General features: G+C 42.6%; 2 long non-coding RNA genes across 5 annotated transcripts; both read left to right on the forward strand.

Moving 5' to 3' along the window:
- The first annotated feature begins 218 nt into the window (after window positions 1–218).
- LOC127341103 (uncharacterized) lies at window positions 219–4,477 on the forward strand. 4 transcript variants are annotated; one of them, XR_011754630.1, is made up of 5 exons: window positions 219–914; window positions 1,003–1,118; window positions 1,274–1,409; window positions 1,692–3,614; window positions 4,197–4,477. It is a non-coding gene; the product is annotated as an uncharacterized lncRNA (long non-coding RNA). The 4 variants fall into 4 exon arrangements; XR_011754631.1 differs by having other exon boundaries at window positions 1,692–2,891; window positions 3,526–4,477; XR_007875253.2 differs by having other exon boundaries at window positions 219–681; window positions 833–914; window positions 1,692–4,477.
- Window positions 4,478–5,715: 1,238 nt separating this feature from the next.
- Window positions 5,716–7,792, forward strand: LOC127341102 (uncharacterized). Its single transcript, XR_007875251.2, has 3 exons — window positions 5,716–5,993; window positions 6,065–6,518; window positions 6,761–7,792. It is a non-coding gene; the product is annotated as an uncharacterized lncRNA (long non-coding RNA).
- Window positions 7,793–9,027: the final 1,235 nt, after the last annotated feature.

Below are 9,027 nucleotides of genomic sequence, written 5' to 3' on the forward strand. Positions count from 1 at the left end.
AAAAGAGTAAGCATATTTGAGCACCAACCAAGGGAACGTTCTAGTCTTGGAGATATTGGAAGGTATAATAGCTGCCCCCCCATGGGGGCTTCACAGAGATTAGAGCCTCTCAGCCCTAGGATGGTGCCTGGCAAAGAATCTTGACCGTTCACCTTTTTCACCGCGTAGTATAAAACCGTCCAGGCTCGCTGTGAAACCCTAGCCAGCCGCCGCCCGCAATCCCCAATCCCGTCGCGACCGATTCGCCTCCTCCCCTCCACCTTCTTCCTCGCGCGCGACGGTTGATGGTGCTGCTCAGCCTCCACCGCATCCACTCCTCGGGCCAGCAGGGGCGAGAAGGCGCTGCCTCCAACCCCCGCGTCCATCCATCTCCTCTCTCTCCCACGCCTCTCCCTCTTCTCTCCTGCGGCGCTCCCTCTCAGTCCCCTCCGCGGGAGTGCTGCCGCCGGTGGAGCGTGGCTCAAGCGCGCGGGAGCAGGGCCGACGGTGGAGTGCGGCGCGAGGGCGCGGGAGCGGCGCCGCCAGTGGAGCACGGCCCGCGGAGGCGGTCGCCCTCACGGCCAGTGGCATAGCAGGCTGCGCTTCTCCATCTCGTCTTCGTCAATCCGCCCGTGGCGAGGGATGGAGCTCGCCGGGTGGCTCAGGCCTCCTGGGGGTGAAGCGGGGAGAAGGAAGATGAGGGTATGATCTCCGTTCTCCTCATGCCGCTAGCCTTCACCAGCAGGCTAGGCTACATGAGGGTCGTGATCTTGCGTGTTGAGTGATCCTCCTTTCTCTCCCTATCTCAGAAACATGCATTTGTTCTTGATTTTTCTATCTGGCTCTGTTTCAGGTTACGAACAAATAGGGGAACCAAATTTTATGGTCGGTCTCTAGGAAAATTCGACAAATGGAATACAGAGGATATGATTTGGGTACTTCTAACTTGAACACATCTTATGTTTGCATCTGATCAGGCAAGTTTCCTTCTCTGGTTCTAATTATGCTCTTAAAATCTATTAGGATGCAAGGTCCAGGGTGGTTTAGGATGTTGGCGATTGAGTATATGCTCCCTAAAGCTTGTGACGCCCGATCTGACCCCTCCTCGCTTTCACATGCATGGCATTCAGGACAGCAAGGTATGACAAGTTTGGTCCATGTGGTTTGCAGAATACTTTTTTTAGAGAAGCTGGGCAAAGGATGAAAAAGCACCGAAAGTATTTTCCACCTTAACTAATGCTACGGTACCTTGTGGTTCATCGTAAATTAATGATCGTTATGCTTTAAAATGCAGTCGGGTCTTCAAAGGTTGAAAGACTTTCCCAGATCATTTCGGTTTGCCCTTTGTGTTGAGGGTACAAGATATACTCCAGCAAAACTTCAAACAGGATTTGACAGCATCTAGATATGTGCTGATTCCACGAACAAAGGTATTTGACTTGTTTCTTCTGAGCTGAAATGTGGTAGCGTTGAATACTAATTGAGTCAGTTCGGCTGAGTTGTAAAGTATTATATTAGACAGCAGTTTTGCAACTAATGGTTAGTTGCCATGGTCGATAAATGCAAGATATTAGCAGCAGCTTTGAAGGCTTATGGAAGAAGAAATATCTCTCTTGAATCTGCTTGATTATTCTCTTTCTAATGCCTGTAGTTTATCACTGATCAGTTTTCCTAATGAAGTAACAATAATATCAGTACTCCCAAAATGGCAGATTGATGGCAAGAAGAATAATTTTTATGGACAGAACCTTTGCTATATGGCCAAGCTATCCCTCAATCACAGAACAGTTTGATCTCACTAGATCAAAGCTCTCTCGAGCGACTTGGTGATGGCAGGTAGTCTCTTTCGACTGTTCACATGCTTTGTCGTTGAGTTTCTCTCACTCTCCATACATTACCAGGAGTTGCAGGTATGAGACTTCTATTTTTGAGGTTCAGCCTTCTGATTATTGATTCTTCTATTGATTCTATATTAAGGTCTCAGCTCAGCTGCGTGTAGCATTTCACTGTAATCCACTTTTTCAGTACCAATGATCAGTTCAGCAGAGATGAACATAATATTGAGAAAACTGGGAGCTACATGCTAACAGTGAGCTTAAAATATTTATGTTCTCTGTACCCATGTCCCCCTCGGCTGTTTTTGGACTACTACGCAATAAGTGATTTGTGCTTGCTTTTAGTCCCATTTAGTGTTTCAGATGTAGCTTGATTTACATTTCCGGCCTTCTTATATGTCTGATCTAGATTGATCTCTATACTGCTTTACTTTGTTTTGATGTAGCTAGGAAGGGTTCTGTGAGCGTCATGAAGAGAAAACTTAATGCTTGCACAATGTCTTCTGAATACGGCTCATAAATGTAGAGATAACTTAATCTACTTTGTGTTTGCTGGGCAATGAGTGTAGACTTTGTAAATCACTAGCCAATGACAGCAGGGTGTAGATGGATTCTAGGATGGTGGCGAGGGAGAATTGTTTCAGTTGGAAGGTAGTCTGAGATGCTCATTAATTAATTTCTCCTTGCAGGTTAACCTTCGATGTTATTTCCCTTCTACGACACAATGTCTACAAGTTACTTAAACGCCTTAATGGTTTCAGATATGATTTGTGCCTAATAATCGAGCTGCCTTTGTGAAATTGATGGTTGTTACTTGTGAGCTCTTGCAGACTGCTGATCAGTTTTTTTTGCATTCAAAGTTCCCATGCGAATTAACAAGCTAAATATCCTGTCAATTCAAAAAGATTTAGTTCCATCTGTTCATGTTCTTATTTGATATAAAAAGGAGCTTGAAATAAAAGATTTTGTACAGAATGAAATCCAATCCCAGAAGTTAGAACAGTTGATGAGAGGAAAACATGTGAAATTGTTCAACTGACATTGTCAAAGCTCTGTGTGCGGCTGAACCTCCTATATGTGAGTTTCTTCTAACCGATGCTGCTACGTTGCTTTTATGTAGAACAACTTATCAAGTTCCTGAGCAATATCCGGTACACAAAGAGAAAAACATAGCAATTGTCATACAAGATATATTTTTGGAATGATTAGTATTGACGCTGCAGAAGCATTTCCTTAAATTTTATAGACTTCACATGGAGTTGATGATTATGCTACCAGCCTGATATGATACATCATACAACCCCATTATGTAGTTGTATCTTTCACGGTTCCTGGTTTGACGTTGTTCCCTTTTGAAAGTAGCTATTGTTGTGGTGTCGAGGCAGTAGAGTACGAAAGCAAGGCCTACGATGTCTACTACCCCTGCATCTGGGTTGTTGCTACAGCGAGAGAGCTCCTAGGCCTAATGGTGCAACAATTGAGATTTTAGCCTATTTCTTGGTTTCTTCTCTGCTGCGATTTTACCCCAGTTCTTTCCTTTTTTTAGTTCTTATGTTCGATTCTTTTGTTTTTACTGTGCTTCCATTCACTGATTTATTTTCCTTTTCATCCTTTTCTGCGTGCTTTTTCAATTTCTACTTTCTCACATGATCCAAAGTTGCTTCTTTTGCATTTTACTTGACATGGTTGATTTGTTCCATTTTCTTTGCAGGTTGTTGTCTTGCTGGAGATTGTTGCCCGAGAGCTTAGCGGGTGGTATCTTTACGCTTTTGCTAGATTTAGGATCCTGCCTTATTGCCGGTATGCGTTAGGCCTTGATTTAGGATCTTTACGCTCTTATGCTCATGTGAAATACATCTTATGTTGGTATTTATTTCCATCTTTCTGTTATAACTTCCTTGCCCACTTCCTATCACTGCCATACATATACCAGTCTTCTCGTTTGTTTGATTTTTCCAAAATCAATCTGTACTTGTTTTGTGAATGGCCATGAAAATGCAGCTATTTATATACTGACTGCAGTGGAGGTTTATCTGAAATAGTGTGTATGCATACATGATTTGTGTTCTTTTTTTGCTGGAGCATTTGCTATTATGCACATACGTTGGTGGTTAATTAAAGCTATAGATTAACTCACGCATGGTCTATGACTTATTAACATGTATCATTGCTCAACCTGTTGCTCTTCAATGATGTCAAACGGTTTTCTCTATATAGCCTGTCATGTTTGTGTCTCTTTAATTTTCACCATTTCCCATGTGACGCGTGAAAAATTTCTTATAGCATAAGGTCTTGTTTTTGCTGGCTAAAATTCAGCCTTCTTGGTAGTTTGGATGGATAAAGTTCCTATGTTGATTCAAGTCTTGAATAAAACGTTTGTAGCCGCAGACTGCTGAGATAGAGAAACCTCGGGCTGATGTACCGTCCAAGAAGAAGGCAGTACTCCGACGGTCATCCAAAAGCTTATGAGGTGTAATCATCGGTACTTAAACTAAGATCGCTTCTTCTGTTGTTTCCATGTAGGTTATCATGCCATTTATGGATGATGTTTGGTCTTAGGCTACGTGTAGTAAGTAATGGACACCTCTGCTGACAAACTTAGTGAGAACCTTGTGTGTATGTACATATTGTTATTTCAGAACCATATGATCAGTTTAACTCCATTTGGTTCTCCGCTATGTACTCTATGTCTTCTAGATGGTTTTAGTACTTGTGTTTAAAACATTCACGGTATTCAGGTCACACTATGTTTAATGCTTTCTCTCTTCTAGCCAAAACTATTCTTGCTTAATTACAATTTTATAACTTGAATGGAATAACGACGGCTCATGGTTTCTAGGAAAACCCATTTGTTTATATTGGATAAATTTTCAGAACTTCACATGACTAATTTTATGAGTCTCAACATGATACGAACTCCATCAGCTGTGAACCTGGGAGCTCATATACATCAGATGTATTCACAAGGTTGTGCTACATAATCTGATTTCAGAATGCAGTTACATGTAAAGGTCTATCCTTATTGACATTCGTCAACAATCTTAGTCAACGTACTATGCATCTTTATATAAAACTTGCAGTGGTATGAGTTCCACGGGATCGTGCGCCAAGGCGCACATTTAAATCTAGTACTTATTAATCATGGACCCTGCTACCCGGCTGCGCCGCACGGAAGCTATCTCTGTGCGACGGATATCTCCACATGCATTTCTTTCGCATGCCACACTAAACAAAGCTAGACGTGCATGCAAAACCGAAGTGCAAGTACACGTGATCAAACAAAAAGCTCCTTTTTTTACTCTCTCATGTATCTGGCGTACTTGTACGGTGATATCACAATGATTCCTTTGAATTCAAACTTTTAAAAAGTTTCATCTCTTAAACCATTCACTTCATTAATGATTTGATTTCACCGTTAGCTTCCTTGCGTCAAGATCTTCGAAACTAAATCTCATTTTATACGGTTTCGACAATATTTTTTTATTAGTAATTACCAGATTGCCATCACATAGCTAACAGATCATGTACTACTAAGTTATCAGATTAAAAAAAGAAGCGTGTACTTAAGATTATGCAAAACCTAGTGACTGATTACATAGGTGACATTATCATGTTCAATATTGCTTTATTAACTTACTGTTTTCAGTTACTAATTTAACCTAGCATGATTATCAGATTAACCTAGTGCGGACTATTCAAGAGTATCATCCCAGATATCTTGTACCAGAATCTTCTCTTTCTTAATAGATGGCCCCATTTTGCTGGTCTCACAGCGAGCCACGTCACCTGATTAACAATTTTTACCCTCTACGTATTGTTCCCAGCCGTACGCCACGATTTTTCTCTCCATACCGACACGGCAGAAGCCCTTCCTCGCCAGATCCACGCGCCTGGACCTACGTTCAGTTGCGATAAAAAGAAAAGCGGCCGGCCGACTCTATTCCTCTTCCTCGCGTACTCTCCTCTCTCCATAGATCTCTCCCCCACCATGCTACAAATGCTCATGAACCGTGCCATATGCCCACCATTCATCTGCCATGATTGCCCTGTAATTGCAGAAGAAACTGCTGCCCTAAACTGATCCGGCACCACCTCCATCTTTAAAAAGCTTACTCTATTCCAATTGAGTTCCAGCGCGGCCGCCTCCTCACGTCCATCTCTGCAATTGTAATCCACCAGGTAGCTGTGTGCTCAAGGTTCTCCTCCCCTCTTTTGTTTTATTCCCTCACTAATATTGGTCAATTTGTCAGGTTGTTCCCCGCTCCAGATCTGATCGACATTTTGCCTCCTCCGATTTGGTTGGATTTTCATTGGATTATGTGTGTTACTCACTCAAGCCTCCACTGAATTGGTGCGATTACAATTGGATTCTGGGTGCTGGCCTCAACGGGGGTAACAGCCCACTCCCCATCCTAATTCTTCCTTCCTTTTTTACAACCCCTAGATCCCTTATTATACCTTACCACTCATCTTCGGCTCAAGATTTTGCCTACTCCAACATCACGCCTTCCGGATTTCTGCTCAAAGTTATACACCTGCACTGTTTGATCTGCTGCTACCTCGGGATCTCCGGTTTTCTTGGGATTTATTTCAGATTCATTGGGATTTCTTCCATCCTCAGTTTGGTCGCCCGATGTTAATTGACCTCGATTCACTTACCATCTGTTGTTCGTCATCCACACTACACACTGCCTTCTTCCATAGGTACACATACTGTAATCTTCTCTTAATTTTAATTTACATTTGCTGAGCATCTGCACTTTCTAATTTCCTAATCATACTGTACAAATTTATTGGTTACCCTCCGTCAAATTCATGTGTTCAAACATATTACCTGCGGACCACACCAATAGTACCTGTTTCTTTTCAATTTGCCTCTGTCCCTTTGCAAAGATTTTATCTTGCTTTTTCTGAAAAAATAACAAATTAAAACATTCAATCTTCAGGGACTATGTTTGAACCCTTAACCTTGGGGGACCACGTCATTCATTCAAACATTGTGGTTCTTTATTTTGGTATGAAGAATGTCTACAAAGAGAGAAATACTTCTGATCCAAGTTTTAGTGTTTTAGTGTGCTTCGGTATCATGCCAGCATCGGCGAGGTAAACTGGGTCTGCAAAAAGCACATTCATTTCCTCCCTTGAGTCCAAAAATAAACCCTCTATGACCATGTAAGTTTTTGTATTCTGTTCCTCTAACCGTTTTGTGTGGTTAAAACAACTTTTCCCATACTGGATTGCATCTGAACAGATTGACTTTTAGTGTTCGCACAATGCCCTCTTGAGATTATGGAACGCAAGAAGTAATATGCTAAGACATTGTTTTTGATTAATTTTTTAGGAAGTTTATGCCAGCATTCTGAGCAGGTGTGCATATCTGTAATTCATTCACGATAAGGCTCCTTAATCGTTCTTCTACTTGCATAAATATAGAATCATTGTACATATCTCTGTTAGAACTGCTGTGGACATTTTTTCTCCATTGTCTTGCCTGTAAAATGTAGAATCACACTCATGTATTTTACTTTATATGTTCTGTTATTTACTTCCTTGATTGCAGAATCAGAGGTGTTGCTTTTGAGTGATTAACCAGCTGGCCCATCTGTAAGTGGTTTTGTTTTGGCCATCTTTTCAACTATTTTCACTCTAATATTTCTATTAACAATTTTTATTTCAGTTTTGGTATTAGATTACACACTAATGGACTCGATGCGTACTTTGCGTACTTCGCAATTAGATTACAGTTAATTACTTTTACATGAACGACTATTCTTTGTGTTTTTCTGTAGGAAGTACCGAGAGACTTTTTTTACATTTGATTGAGACCCAGCAGGCTTCATGCTCAAACTATCACATTCTTTTATCAATGTTAGCATTTCAGTGATTGTAAATGGATGGATCTGAATTCAAATCATTTTTTGTGAATGTTAACATTTTATTGATTTTAAATGAATGTATTGGTTACAAAATATTTTAATGCCCTCAGTACATCTGAAATCCCTAAATTTGTTCATTGAAATACACAGGATACTCACTTCTGCTATTCTATAGATTGAATATATTGGTGAATCCTATTTATCAATCACAAAATATGTATGTGCCAACTATAATCCTTATATTCCCCCTTTCTTTTCATATTATTCTGCTCTTTCAATGTATTTGTCTAACCAAACGAGTTAACTCAAGTTGTATATATAATTTTATTTTCTAAATTTCCGCGGCAACGTGCGGGGTATCATCTAGTTTTTAAAATGATAGTCACCAGATTATTCTCTGATGGTCTCCAGATTATCCAAACAGGAGCTACCAAATTAATTGATCACAATTAACAGGTTACCCCTAGAAGTATATAATTTACAATTACTAGATTAATTAGTCTCAGTTATCAGATTATCCCAGCAGTAGCTAACAGATAAAATTAGTCACAATTAGCAGATAAATCTAGGGGCAGCCACTGGTCACACACTCACAAGTCGTCACAATTACCGGGTTATCCCAAGCAGCTACCAGATTAATAGCCACAACTATCAGGTTATCACAACAGTAGCTATCAGATTGAGAACAGGTACAGGAACAGGTACACTCAAACTTGACCTGTAGCCTAAATGCGAGCTCGTGCTTGCTCTGCAGCGTCCGGTAGCTGACGAGCTCATAGTCGTGTGCTCCCTGATGACGACGGGTCCAGCAAGCGGCGCAAATCGTCCCTACCTTCCTGAGCAGCACCTCCTCCACCTCGGCGGCGACGGCGGCCCGTTCGTGCGCGGCCTCAACCACCACACGTGGTGCTGCTACCGAAGAGCCTCCACTAGCCGGCAATGGCGTGGCCTCAACCTCCACATGCGGTGCTGCTCCCTCGGTGTCCCCACAGGCGACATCGACTTGTTCCCACGACGCCTCCACTACGACAGCGACGTGCTCTCACGGCGCCCCGACCGGGGTCGGGGGAGTTGCTCCCGCGGCACCCCAACCAGCGACGGCGGCGCTGCTCCCGCAGCACCACCGCCGGTGACGGCCGCGCTGCCATCGCGGCACCACGCACACGCCTTCATCAGCTCGTGTGCGGCCGCCTCCCACACGATTCCCGACATCGGCCTCCTCCTCGCGTCGCTGGCTGATTCTCCGCACAATGCTTGGTGGCGCACGGCACACCTCGCAGTATGCTTGTCGCCGGCCGCCTAGCGCTAGGCCACAAACACCTCTTCCTCGCACGCAT

Source organism: Lolium perenne, chromosome 3 (genome assembly GCF_019359855.2).
Source record: "Lolium perenne isolate Kyuss_39 chromosome 3, Kyuss_2.0, whole genome shotgun sequence".
Classification (NCBI taxonomy): domain Eukaryota; kingdom Viridiplantae; phylum Streptophyta; class Magnoliopsida; order Poales; family Poaceae; genus Lolium; species Lolium perenne.